Source organism: Pecten maximus, chromosome 11, assembly GCF_902652985.1.
Source record: "Pecten maximus chromosome 11, xPecMax1.1, whole genome shotgun sequence".
Lineage (NCBI taxonomy): Eukaryota > Metazoa > Mollusca > Bivalvia > Pectinida > Pectinidae > Pecten > Pecten maximus.
Genome location: NC_047025.1, coordinates 14,932,407 through 14,948,067, shown reverse-complemented (window position 1 = coordinate 14,948,067; position 15,661 = coordinate 14,932,407). Strand labels below are relative to the sequence as shown.

Here is a 15,661-nt window from a genome sequence, read left to right as displayed (position 1 = left end):
TCAGCAGAAAGAGAAGCGAGTGTACCATATACACATTAAATGATTCTCACCATATTTTTTGTGGTAGAAAGGATGGCTTTGCTTAATTAATCTCTGTAAAAAAAAATCCCAGTCTGAGCCTTTCATTCACCTTTTCATTGTTTAAAAGTTTCAACCGTTTCGAGTATGCAAGTGGGAAAGTCTGGATCTGATTCAATATCTTCCTTTGTAAAGACATATTTCTTTAGAAGAATTAATGAAAAGAATGATAGAGGAATGTTGTAGTAAACTGGTACTGTGAACTATTAAATCTACACAAACAACTTGAAAACAAGCCAGCCTCAAAGATAAGCTCTTCTATCAATAAGCCTGTATTTGCTTACACATTTCATTTGTGAGTTTTAAGGATATTACATGATTTTTTTTTAATATTTTAATTGTTTCTTTGTAGTTTTATGTGTACTTGAGTTTTACTTAACATGTGAATATAATGTTTGTCAGGTTTCTGTTACTACAAGGGACATATGCACGGACAAGGTGAACAATGGAATGACGGCTGTGACTACAAGTGTACCTGTCAAGATGCTACAACAGGAACATACAGGTGTACAGACAGGTGAGAATATATCTTTGGACCAATTAATATATACACCTGCAAGTCATAGTACATGTGAAAATTTTGAAGATACCTGTATTTACCTAGCATATCCAGAAATTAAGTTTAGAATAGTTTGTTATTAGCTCACCTGGTCTGAATGACCCAGGTGAGCTTATGCCATACCGTTGCGTCCGTCGTCCGTCGTCCGTCGTCCGTCCGTCCGTCCGTCGTCCGTCGTCCGTCCGTCCGTCAACAATTGACTTCTTCTTCATAACCACACATCAGAATTTGACCAAATTTGGTCAGAAGCATCCCTATGGGTAGGGGATTCAAAATTGTACAAATGATGGGGCTGACCCCCTGGGGGCCTCTGGGGCGGGGCCAAAAGGGGTCATTTTTGCGCTATTGATATAAACGACTTCTTCTCTGAAACCAAGCAATGGTTATCGCTCATATTTGCCTGGTAGCATCATTATGGGGTGGGGATTCAAAATTGTACAAATGATGGGGCTGACCCCCCAGCCGCCTGAGGGGTGGGGCCGAATGTGGTCAATTTGGCTATATTGATATAAACGACTTCTTCTCTGAAACCGAGCAGTGCCTGTCACTCATATTTGCCTGGTAGCATCACTATGGGGTTGGGATTTAAAATTGTACAAATGATGGGACTGACCCCCTCAGGGGCCTGAGGGGCGGGGCCAAATGTGGTCAATCGGGCTATATTCATATAATTGACTTCTTCTCTGGAACCAAACAATGGATATCTCTCATATTTTACTGGTAGCATCACCTTGAGGTAGGAATTTGAAATTGTACAAATGACAGGGGTGACCCCCTGGGGTCTGAGGGGCGAGGCCAAAAGGGGTCAGTTTTACAGAATTGATATAAACGACTTCTGCTCTGAAACTAAGCAATGGATATCACTCATATTTACCTGGTAGCAACCCTATGGAGTGGGGATTCAAAATTGTACAAATGGTGGGGCTGACCCCCAAGGGGTCTGAGGGGCGGGGCCAAAATGGGTCAATTTGGCTCTCTTAATATAAACGACTTCTTCTCTGAAACCAAGCAATGGATATCGCTCATATTTGCCTGGTAGCATCACTATGGGGTGGGGATTAAAAATTGTACAAATGATGGAGCTGACCCCCCGGGGGCCTGAGGGGCGGGGCCAAATGTGGTCAATTTGGCTGAATTGATATGAACAACTTCTTCTCTGAAACTAAGCAAGAGATATCGCTCATATTTGCCTGGTAGCATCCTTTTGGGTAGGGATTCAAAACTTTATGATTGAAGGAACTGACTCCCACTCCCCCCGGGGTGCAGAAGGCGGGGTCAAAAGAGGTCATTTGGTTTAAACAACTTCTTTTCTGAAACTAAGCAATGGATATCACTCACATTTGTTTGGTAGCATCCCTATATCCCTGTAAGAAGTGCCGGCTTTTTTCAACTTATGATGACGTCATCGTTTTGACAAAAGTCATAAAATAATCAGAAACATATATAACATGTTTCGGAAACAACGAATCAAAGAAGATATTCAAAAGAAAATGTTGGTTGTATCAATATCAAAACACAGGAAACTTCATCAGAATATAATTCTTCTTCAGAGAAGTCCATTATCACTTTTCAACTTCCCGCCAGAAAATCACATGGCGTGATCATGTCTTATGTCTGGCCGACGAGCCGAGACTGACTCGCCGGCCAAACCGGCGAATACACAGTAAAAAAGCAACATACTGTCGTCAGTTGACCGGGTTTGGATTCTCCACCATGTTCTGTTGTTGATGTGAGTTTGTGGTTGGGATCTCGCTTACATGATGACAAATATCACAGACACACAAAAAAAACCACGTTCATGGTGTCACAGGAACGTGAGGAATACATCGTAGGAGAGCAGAGGGATATCAAGTACATGAATCCTCCCGTTGGTTTTGTTTGCTCTGGTTGGAACTGGTATAGAGAGAACTGTCAATACTTGCTATACATGCCTGTGATATTTGTTTAGAAGAGTATACCCGCCCCACAGTAAACTTCATAACTGTCTCGATTCGTTACACTAGGAGCACCACCATGTCCACTATGAGATCATGTATACACATTTCTGATGTCTATTTCCCAGTTTTGTAGTGATGGGATGACAGCGTCAGTTATCTTGTACTTTAGTGGTATTATTCACTTTTGGAAGTACATCGTCGCTAAAATTAAAATGAAATAGTCTCTGAGAATATTCTCAATTCACATTCTTTTTCCGAGCGAAAAGATATAGTGGATTTCTAACAATGTTGACATTTTCTACAGAATACAGTTTGAAGCTTGTTCCAATCAATAAACAATTCCATGCCATATCCTGGATTTCAACAAGTAAACAAAGGAGTTCTTGTAGATTTCGCCATGAACTTTCACAAATGAAAATATTGTTCAGTTTTAATAAAGAAGTTAGAGCAATGCTTCGCATTCACCCATGTGGCTAAAATATTTAAACGCGCATGAAATTAAAATGTAGGTTTTTCAATTGTTCATGTGCAAGTATTGACTTCCTCCTGATAGCCACCATCTTTCGGCCCCGTATCATCCTGTCCAGGAATATCAATTTCCTTATACTATTCGTGATGTCGAAACTTTGTCAACGTAGTTCCTTAAAATACGTTTTGATCACAGGTAAGAAATTATATATATATACTTTATAGCCTCGTATTACTATAAGGAATGGAGCTTCTCCAATTTATACAGTGATAAGAGGCTATATATTATATATACAATATATAATTTCTTACCCCAAATACCATTTTATATAGTAAAACGAGGGTATATTATATACAATATATATAATTTTTATGCTCAGCTGCTTGTTTCTTACACCATCAGTCAACTGCCAGCTTGTTCATTAGTCAATAACAACTTAACACATTCGTATAGAATAGATGGCCGTTTATTTAAAACGACATTCATAATCAAAATCAACCTTACATAATATCATGTCATAGCATGACTACAACATATACTTCTATAGTATTACATATTAATGCAAGGTAAACAATTATGCTTGACTAGTGTAGGTGAGGAGGAAAAAGGCGCCCCATATAAACACACTACACTCACAAAATACAAGATTACAAATGATACAGAAAAACAAAACTGAGTATCATAAAATACATGTGTTGCATAAAGCATACACATGCTTTTATATTATCAACACAATGCAAAATCTATTAATTAAGTTGACACAATCATCAATTGAAAAGAGACAAAAAGGGGTTGTTACTAAGGAAATTGAACCAACTTAGTGGTGCTTGGGGAAGGAGGTGGGTATGTAAATAAAAAACGGTGTTACCTTTGACCTTTGTGTCTCTTTTCCAAGTGACGCTATGTGGTTATAATCACGTGATCTTAAGAGTAACTCCTATACTGCGCAGACTCCGCAGATCACGTGACATACCTCATTAACATATATCTATTTACAGGGTAATAGAACACATACAGCGTAGCTTAGCCAGATTTAACATGATTCTAATACATATCAATATAGAATATATACCCACAAGCACAGGTCATCAATGCAATTAAATAAATGATATTTAATTGTTTATTTATGCTCAGCTGCTTGTTTCTTACACCATCAGTCAACTGCCAGCTTGTTCATTAGTCAATAACAACTTAACACATTCGTATAGAATAGAAATGGCCGTTTATTTAAAACGACATTCATAATCAAAATCAACCTTACATAATATCATGTCATAGCATGACTACAACTTCTATAGTATTACATATTAATGCAAGGTAAACAATTATGCTTGACTAGTGTAGGTGAGGGGGAAAAAGAGCCACAATGCAGGCTGTTATGTCTGAACTAGCTTCGACATAGATCACAGACATTGCAGCCTGCATCCCCCACCCACAGAAAACGAGGGTATATTATATACAATATATAATTTATTATCCCAAGTACCTGTGTTTTTGATAACTCGCTCTTACCACAGGCATCTGGTTAGTATTCATCTTACAATACCAACTAGAAGCAGACGCCTGTGCTCTTACGGAATATTGTGTACATATCAATCTTATATAATATGTACATTTCACACGCACAGAATACCGTGTTTAATATAACACAATTACCGAATCATTTCTATTGATGTTGATCCTTTACACAGCATCGAAAATAATTTTTGCCGTTATTGTTAATATTCGAGTCGTTCTATCCTCTCCATAGCAGGATTGTTAGGTTGAAAACTTCTTGTACCGCCCAGAGAGTCCTTGTATTCCCTGAGAGCACTGCGTATGTCACCGACCATTTCGTAACAGATCCCTAAGAGGTTGTGGACAATCCAGTATATACTTCCTCCCTGGTACCTATCATACTTCAAGACCCGAAGTTCAACCAGTGCTGTGTCACGCCTTCTTGTATCACCAAGCTCGTGGTAACACAAGAAGGTCAGGAACACGGCGTAAGGGAGTGGAGGGATTAGAAGTTTGCTACTACTGACGTTCGTTAACTCTTGTTGTAAATGAACTGGACAGAAATTTGGATAAGTTTCTCTAAAATCTATGAATGATACACATGCTTGCTGAAATTTGTACAAAATACTATACCCACGCCCACAGTAGAGATGTTCATATCTATCTCCATCCTTCTCACTAATATTTAAAATGAAAAATTTCCACGAAGAGATTAGGTGTCTACACATTTCTAGTGTTTTCATGTAATTCCCAGTCTGGTAGTGATAGGTTGCCAACGTCAGTAGACCTGGACTTGTACAAACCACGGCAAATGGTGATATAAACTTCTTACATTTCCCAAGATATTTATACCTCTGTTTGTTTCCTTCCAGAGGAGCTTGTTTCTCAAATGCCTCCTTCCCTTTCAAACAGAGTAATTGTACTGTATTGTTGTAAGCTATGAATTCATCCATGTCCGACTTTGATTTGCTCAGAAGTTTCAAAGCGGGCAGTACATCAGTTGCATCAGACAAAAAAAAGGACTTTACAAATATTGTCAAATCAATTTCTCTTTCTGTTTGTGCTGGTGTAGGCAGTACTAGTTCCCAGATTCCATTTTTCACTCTCTGAATATACTCTCCTATAGATGATTGGTAGAATGTTCCTATTGATAGACAACCCCATGTCATATCACGGAGTTCAACAAGTAAACGAAGCAGGTTTTGTTGATTGTTACCATGAACTTTCCCAAGGAACATATTATTCTTGTATATAAAGTAATTAGGACAATATCCTGCTTTCACCCACGTGGCCAAAATATTTAAACACAGCATGAAACACAGAAATATATTCTTTTCTTCCCATAAAGATAAATGTGTGTTTTCTACCGCATGGAGTATACTTGTTTTGATAATATATGACGAGAGAATATCTGTATCCCCATATATTTGTTTCAACTTCCCGGATATCTGTTTTAAAAGGTACTTAAGAAGACAATACACTAGGAACTGGACATGACTGAGAGAATGAATGAGCTTGCGTTCCGCAGTCGCGAACGAAATTCTCCATTGTAGGAATGTGTCGGCTGACGTTTTATCTCCTACAGGGACAAGATGGCAACCACCTTGTACTACCTGATCCCTCAAACATTTATTCGGCCAGTTATACAATCGAGGTCTACTCAACCATTCATTGGCCTCGCTTGGCCAACTAGCATATTCGAACGCACGCACAAAATCCAAATCTGCTGTATTATCTAGTTTGCTCGACGTAGTAGTAGCTGGTCCATGAGTGTCCATGGTAATCCCGAATATATCTCAAACATGTATTCGGCCAGTTATACAATCGATGTCTACTCAACCATTCGTTGGCCTCGCTTGGCCAACTAGTACATTTGAGCGCACGCACAAAATCCATATCTGATTGTAAATGAGTTAGTTTGCTCGGCGTAGCAGTAGCTGGTCCATGAGGGTCAACGGTAATCCTAAATACATCACTTAATTGATCTGATAACTGCCGTGCATACATTTCACTTGATATAAAGTGTACATCTCCAACAGGTACAATCGAATTCAACAAGTCTGGAGTGCATCTTCGTCCAATCAGCTGCAAAGTTACATAGCCAGGTCGGCTGTTGGTATCTCTCATAATAAATACCGTTTTATTAGCGATATCTGATGTGATACTGCTTTGTTGGTCAGGACATATAACTACCACAGATTTATCAATAAGCATTTGATCAATGTCAGAGCCCTTCATCTCAATCCCTTCCGCTGAGCTTCCTGTGAAAATCTCTTCTTGTTTTGTTTTATCAGAGTTTGTGATTTGCTCACGTACAAGTGTCAGCTTCCTCCTGACGTCAACCATTTCTCGGCTCCCCATCGTCCTGTCCAGGACACGATATAGAATCCAGGAATCCTCGTACAGCTCTCCCTGGTCGGACATCTCAGTGATAGGTCAAAAGCCCTATTATAAAATAGAAATAACAATATCAATACGAAGAGTCCAGAATTATTGTTGGTGATAGCTATAAAATCTTGATCTCTATTTATAAATGTTTATCATTATCTTTAAAACAAACACTAAAGTAGATTATTTAATATTCGTTATGTCGAACCTATGTCAATATAATTGTTTTTCCAACAAATTTTGATAAGTCCTATGAAATATCGTGTACATATCAACCTGATGGTATGTCATGTGCGTCACACATACGGAATATCATGTACATCATACATGTACAGAATATCATATACATCATACATGTACAGAATATCATATACATAATACATGTATTAGGTAAACTATTATCTGATTAGCTATCTTGTATCCGTATGTCTAAGTACATGTGCACGTGCTCCAAAGTTTACTGTCACTTTCTTGTCTGTTAAGTAATTGTTACTGTTCGTACGTTGATGTGTATTGCCATATACGGTATGTTACCACCTGTCGGTAGTGTTCGTGTGTGTCTATACATATTTGGCATTGTTGTGTCCAGATGTGATAGGTGAGAATGTCGTTCAAAAGAGCGTGTGTAGGTTAACAAAACCATTTCGTGGTAGAGCGCAGTCGGCCGGTATTGAGCATCGATGACGTATCCTTTAGGGTCCTTTGCTCGGGAACATTTAGACACAACTATAACCAGTTGGTGAAGGCAATTATTATCTATACTATGTGTTGAAAAGAATTATAAAAGTCGTTACTTCTTATTCATAGTAGGAACAGTAAATACTTGTTATAGATACCTTTGTATAATTTGTATGCCATTTTTTTTGTATATTTCAGAGGTTTTTATTATTCTTGTTGTATCGTCCATGTCGAGTAAATAAAAGAAGAACTATCGGCAGCAGTGACAACATGCAAATACGGAATATAATGTACATCATACATGTACAGAATATCATATACATCACACCAGTACGGAATATCATCTACATCTCATTAGTACGGAATACGTTGCCTATCTCTCAAAATAAATTATCATCACAAGCTGGTATATAATTATAAGATATTATGTATATACAAAATGTATGTTATATCTCTATATGACCTTAGACTCATTGATTGCTAAGTATATACCTCTTAATCCCTGTGCAACCCATAACTATTTCCTTAACCAATAATTCCGTTTTTGTCAAAACAGAAACTTACCTAAGGTGGGAACATTTTATTTATAAATATTAAAAAAAACCCAGTAAAAATGGAATTTTTCAAAAGCTTTTCTTGGAAACTATGTTACAGCTAGGTTATTGACATGGACCTTATATTAAGTATTTTGACAGTATACTCCCTGTTATATTTTTAGTAAGAACAATGTTGACCTTGACATTTCTAAATACAAACGTGCTACGCTAGATTGAAGGACAGAAGGACAACAATTACTAAAGGTCACTCGCCATGAGGATCTAAAACGAGGAGGTAATGAATTAATTTTCATTACTGTACCAGACGAATGTTAATCATGATGTACACAACAATGAGCCTTTGTATGCATTAGTTGGTCACGATCGCTTAATTACATTCGTACACAATCTATATAATTTTTCCACACTTTTCACACTATTTTAAATTTATATGACCTCAGCTTAATGTAAAGAGTATGTCTTCTATATATTGTGACCATTGTATACATTTTATATATATTTTGTCACTTTTTTTACCTTAAGAACAGCACGAAAAACCTTAAAGTTGAAAGTTTGGATGGCCGGTTAGAGTGACAGGTTATTTGTTAACTTAAGTACACACTGCCATAAAAGCTAACAAAACACATAGTAACTAATTCATTTTAATAGAACAATAGAATATGGAGCTGATACCCATGAACACTTTCTAGAGTAAGTTTGACCTTTAACTTTCAAAGCTTAAATGCAATTGCAAGCAAGCACTTTAATAAAAGAGCATTGTATGGAGTTATTGCATGGAAACTGATTTTCTACCTTCAGTAACAGTGACATTGACCTTTGACTTTTGACAAAAAAAGCATCCCAAACAAATACTTTCAATAAGAAAGCACTGTATCAAGTTTGAGTTCGATATGCCAAAGGAAACTCGCGTTATAGCACGGAAATAAAAGTGCTGACGGACAGTCTGACAGACGGACGGACAGACATACGGACTGTCACGGTGATTACTATAGCGCACTTTCGTACTGGGCCCTAATTATGTAATGGTGTCAATTTGCACCATAAATAGGTCATATGTATGTGATAGTGTTAATTTTTGCCATAGAATAGGTCACAATTCAAGCATCGGCAAGATGGCAGCCGCAGCAGTAAACAGAAGCACGAGTATACTGTCAAGACGCGTTTTTGCGGTTGGGGTCGGAATTACCAAGTTTGAAAACCGGGTCGCAGAGAAAACTTTGACTACCCTGAGATGGCTAAAGAAGCAGGGACAAAAGCACTTGAAGACGCTGGAATAACGTTTGAAGAAGTAGTGCAGCAAGCTTGCGTGGGATATGTGTATGGTGATTCTACCTGCAGACAACGTGCTGTGTACCAGCTTGGTATGACTGGGATTCCATTTTATAATGTAAATAGCAACTGTGCTACAGGATCCACCGCTTTAGTCATGGGGAAACAACTCATTCAAGGAGGACTAGCAGACTGTGTCCTGACATTAGGATTTGAGAAAATGAACTGAGGATCCCTTCGTTTGGTTTTCAATGACCGGACAAACCCAGCAGACAAACATGTTGCTGTGATGATGGACATCTTTGGTTGGAGAAGGGTCCCGTGGCTGCTCAGATGTTTGGAAATGCAGGACGGGAACACATGCAAAATTATGGTACCAAGCCTGAGCACTTCGCCAAGATCGCCTATTAGAACCACAAGCACTCGACCAACAACCCGTATTCCCAGTTTCAACGAGAATATAGTTTAGACACCATCAAGGAGTCACCAAAATCCACGACCCATTGACTAAGCTACAGTGTTGTCCTACATCAGATGGGTCAGCGGCTGCCATCTTGGCGAGTGAGGAATTTGTTATCAAACACAATTTTCAATCACAGGCTATAGAGATCCTGGCCATGCAGATGGCCACTGACTTGCCCAGCACCTTTGAGGAGAAGAGCTACATGAAAATGGTTGGGTATGATATAACCAAGACAGCTGCCGACAAAGTCTTTGAAGAAGCAGGACTCTCTCGCAATGATGTCAATGTGGTTGAACTCCACGACTGCTTCTCCTGTAATGAGCTCATCACATATGAGGCCCTTGGACTATGTGAACCAGGGAAGGCAGGTCAGATGGAGATAACACCTACGGTGGTAAATTTGTCATTTACCCCAGTGGAGGACTCATTTCCAAGGGACACCCTCTCGGAGCTACAGGTCTGGCCCAGTGTTTCGAGGTGTGTTGGCAGCTGATAGGGATGGCAGACCAGCGACATGTCAACGGAGCCAAGATTTCTCTTCAGCATAACCTAGGTCTGAGAGGAGCAGCTGTGGTGGCCCTCTATCGACATGGCTTCCCTGAGACAATTGGTAAATATGTGCAGTTTGCTCCAGCCAGTGCCTCATCAGAGGGAGACTTCATGTCAGCAGTCATCTTTAAAGAGAACAAGGTCCCATGTTTGAGGAGAAGATGAAAGGAGTTTTCTGTTTTAAAGTAAAGGGAAAGAATGAAACTGGAGTTTGGGTTGTGGATGCTAAAAACGGAAGTGGATCAGTCAAATTTGGTGGTGATGTAACCATCATCATGGAGGATGAGGACATATTCAACTTAACGCTCGGGAAGCTGAACCCCCAGCAGGCATTCTTCCAAGGAATGCTTAAGATCCAGGGAAATATGGGGCTTGCAATGAAGCTTAAAGAGTTTGAATCCAGAGCAGGGAAATCCAAATTGTAAATGTGGATTATGAATTGAGAAAATAAATCAACCAGACTCATGGATTTAAATGCAAACTAGAAACAGTGCTACAGAAAGTATTTTATACAGAAATCTACACTGTGTACAGAAAAGTTCTGTGATATTTTATTATACACTAATATTGGAAAATTATTAATATGTAAACAGTCACGTGAAACAAAACAGAGAATTCCCTGGTCATGTTATAGAATTGGTGTTATTTTGTTGGATCGTCGTGAACATTGAACTGTTCTGAAACGTCAATAGAAATAATGCTTCTAATTCAACAGCTTTGGTGTTTCAGTCTGCCATTCCATATCTAAAACTTTTTGTATCCATATTTATATAGGGGGTTAAAACAATTTGTAATGTATGATATTTATATTCAATTTTTGTTACAAATGTCAGGAATTTGTCTTCGTCTACCTACTTTGTATTTGTGATTGTTTCTTACTAATAATTGAGTGCTATTTAACATAGGGTAATTTCCCTTAATCTTGAAGATCTGTCACAGAAATCTCAAGCCAAGGAGTAAAGGTCATCCCGGCAAGGTTGTTTTGGAGACTTTTACCCAGAGGGTTGTATGTGGGGTTTTACTTTGGAGAATTCACCCTGAAGGTTGAGGTTTCTTTGTTACACCTTTGGAAATGAGTGGGAATTTTCCACCAACATTGAAAAGGAAATGTTTCATCAAAATCTGCATCGTTCCAATTTGATGACATCTGATGATGAAGTATGTGATTTATAGTTTTGATATTGTTATAAGTGTATGTAGCTTGCCTACACCTTTGAGGTCCATGAATTACTCCTAGCTAGAATAGGAGGCACATTTACAAAAGATGGAAGAAAAACAATTACAGGTGTGTAGAGACTAGCTGCTCAATCAAGTATATGAATTTGGTGAATGAGTTTATTATAAATGGAAAGTGATTTTGTTAAATCGGAGAGTAATTTTGAATATGTGGTTTCATTTAATTATCTTTCTTGTTTATGATAAAAGGTTTTAATTACTTTAAAAGATTTTAATACCTATGTACTTAACGTTATTTAACTGGGACCCTGTATTACTACTATTTTTAGCAAAAAGGACATACATCATCATTCAGGATACAATTATTGCTTTTTAAAGGGACGTATTTCTAATAAATGACCAGTACTTGCATGTAATCCTTACTCTCATTTTAAACCAAAAGCATCGCAACAAATGTAGCTATTTTACGGTGAGATATATATCTATGTATACATAGATAATACAGTATCTAACTCTCCATAACTGTGGATGTAGTCGAAAGAAATTTGAAACGTTCATAGTTGCAGAAAACTTGTTTATCACCCATATTTTTATCAGGAGATGTCGTATTTCACACAGTAGTAAAGTGTCAATCACTGTGGACGACGTTTGTTGTTGTACAATCCCACATCAAAGATCTTAAATATCAGGAACATCAGATATTTGTTGTCATGTTGGCGTCTGGATTCCATAGCTATATTTCCAGGTATCAAGTTACAATATTTACAATGGATTTTCTTGTATGACTGCTAGCCGTAGTCTGCTACAGTATCAAGACCATTGTCTAGTTTGTCATATTTTAAGTATCAAAGTGTTAATATCTGATTACAAAACACATGTCATTGTCTAGTTTGTCCTTTTGTCCGTATCAGTCTGTTTTATTTGTGATCCTTCTATATCAAACACACACGACAGTACACCCTGTTTCTGTACACCCAACTCTGAATCGGGTTGCCTGTTGGCAGTCGTTGCTATATACCCGGTCAATGAACCAATGCGGGATTTTCCTATTTTCGTTTTGTATTGATATTATATTATGGTATGTGGAGTTGTTCATTCACAACAAGGATCTCTAACGGTATCATTTGACCTATATTTAGCCGTACACGATACCTTTGTAATAAATTATGTGTAAGTAGTTATCAATAAAAACAGTTTTTGTGACGTCATTGCTATCTTACAATGATACAGATTACTCTGACATGATCACACTCACTATTCCAAGATTCCAATAATCCTTAACACTATTGTGCTGCTCCTTGCTGTTAGCCGTGATCTGCTACAGTATCAATGACATTGTCCTGTTTTCCGTATACTATGCACCCGGACAATAAACCAATGTGGGATTTTCCTATTTTCGTTTTGTATAGGTATTATATTATGGTGTTTGTGAGTCGTTCACTCATAAAAATGATCTCTAATGTCCTCATTTGGCCTATATTTAGCCAACACGTACACGATACCTTTATAATTACTCATGTGTCAGTAGTTATCAATAAAAAACAGTTTAAGTGACGTCATTGCTATCTGACAAGGAACAAGGACTATTGGTTATCATGTCAGTGCATGAAATATAGCAAATTATCATTGTTGAATAAAACTATTTTTCATGCTCTGACATGATCATTTCAATAATCTCGAATACTATTGTTCTGCTCCTTATCAGGCCTAGCTAAATCGCAGTCTCGGTCACGTTCAGTATTAATAACGGCCGACACAAACAAAACAAAATTTCAACAACTATGTTAGTTTTTAATGTTTGACATGCTAATGCTTAACTATATAACAATGCCCGAGATGGGTATATTTTACATTTGTGCGATGACAGTGGTGTATATCCTCCCATCTAATAAATATATTAGTAACATAAAGATGTCAAATACGTCCCTGACTTTAAGGCATCAATGAACAAAACATCCTGACTCTGTACAAGGTGATTGTGGTCTTGGGTGTTATATATCCTCACCCTTCAGTTGACTACAATGCGTACATACGGAAACTGAAAAGCTAAAGTTTACGTTGTGTAGTGAAATTTATATGACCTCAGCTTAATGTAAAGAGTATGTTTTCTATACAGGGTGCTACGCCATTGTAACCATTGCATATCAATTAATTTTGTCTGTCTTTTTGTCACTTTTTCCACCTGAAGAACAGCACGAAAAAACCTTTAAGATGAAAGTCTGGTTGGCCGGTTAGACTGACAGGTTATTTGTTAACTTAAGTACACACTGCCATAAAAGCCAACGAAACACATTATAACCAATCCATGTTTGGCAGTAGAATATGGAACGAATACCCGTGAACGCTTGATTTCAATCTAAAGTATGGTTGACCGTCAACCTTCATATTTGAAAAGCAATTGCAAGCAAGCATTTAAAGAAAAGAGCATTGCAATGACTGAAAAAAGAACTGAAGTTTTTGCATGGAAACTGATTTTCTATATTTTGCAACAGTGACTTTGACCTTTGACTTTTGACATAGAAAAGCAATTTTAAACACTGTATCAAGTTTGAGTTCGATAGGCCCAAGGAAACTAAATGTATTGCACGGAAATAAAAGTGCTGACGGACGGACGGACTCACGGATAAGGTGATTAAAATCTGGTTTATATTGTTAGTTATTACAGCTTATCATCTTATCATTTCAAAATGCGAAGACCACTTATTACATTTCATGATAAAAAATATATTCTACATGTGAGCTTAACGTAATTTAACCGGGATCCTGTATTACTGCTATATCTAGCGAAACTGAACTACATTTAAAATAAAGTATTGCTTTTTAAAGGGACACGAAAGTAACTTAACATAGCATAATGCCTTTCTAAAAAATAACCAGTACTTGCATGTAATCCTTACTCTCATTAAACATATGAGAGTAAGGTGAGGATATATAACACCCAACATCAATTCCATATCCAAGAACCACTCGTTGTGTAACCTGTATATCATGACTCTGTACGAGGTGATTGTTGTCTTGGGTGTTATATATCCTCACCCTTCAGTTAACTACAATGCGTACACACGGAAGCTGAAAAGCTGAAGTTTACGTTGTATACTGCTTGTATTACAAAAATAGAAAATATGCGTAAAATTCCACAGGTAGGTATTTTAAATGTATGTGGGAAACTCCAAACGTACGCTAGTGACGTGTGTCTATTGTTATGTTAATTTGAGCATTACGGTTAAACACCCTCACTAACATTGGATGAATTGTTAGAAAAATTAAATGAACTTTGTTAGTTTTCTTGGCAATATTCAGTTTCATACATGGTAGAGTTCCTATTGTTTTTCAAATTTATAATTACATGTATCTACATTGTGTGTAGTATTAATATTGTTCAGTTAATTAGTTAAGCGGTTTAAACCAGGGGTTGGTGAACTGCAAAATCGGAAAAAATCGTATGATATCGGTTCGTTAGAAATAGGCGATATTCGAGATATTTATTTATCGTGTAGTCGTATGTTGAGCCGCTGAACATTCAAAATCTGAGTGTCGTATGTCGTATGTCGAGCCGCGGAACATTCAAACTTTGAATGTCGTATGTCGTATGTCGAGCAGCTGAACATTAAAATGTTTCCTCGTTGGTCAGTGAAAACACACGATAGGAATTTTTTGAATGTTGAATGTCATATGTTGAGCCGATGGACATCCAAAATCTGATTGTCGTATGTCGTATGTCGAACCGCTGAACATTCGAAAGTTTCCTCGTTGGCCAGTGAAAACACACGATAGGAATGTTATAATGTTGAAGGTCGTATGTCGTATGCATATCACAATGTAACTCACGTGATGTACGGAGATAATATCCAGAAACAAAAATGCTACGCTAGATTGAAGGACGGAAGGACAACAATTACTAAAGGTCACTCACGTGGATCTTAGATAAAGGGGGTAGTTATATTCTCCTGTTCAAAGTGAATGAGTGAATATTAATTTCGATTACTGTACCAGAAGAATGTTAATTTTGATGTGGTCACCATCTTTAGCAGCAACTAATAC

At 37.6% G+C, this 15,661-nt stretch overlaps 1 pseudogene; it reads left to right on the top strand.

Moving 5' to 3' along the window:
* Positions 1–9,338: 9,338 nt before the first annotated feature.
* Positions 9,339–10,987, top strand: LOC117337905 (annotated as a pseudogene).
* The last annotated feature ends 4,674 nt before the right edge of the window (positions 10,988–15,661 follow it).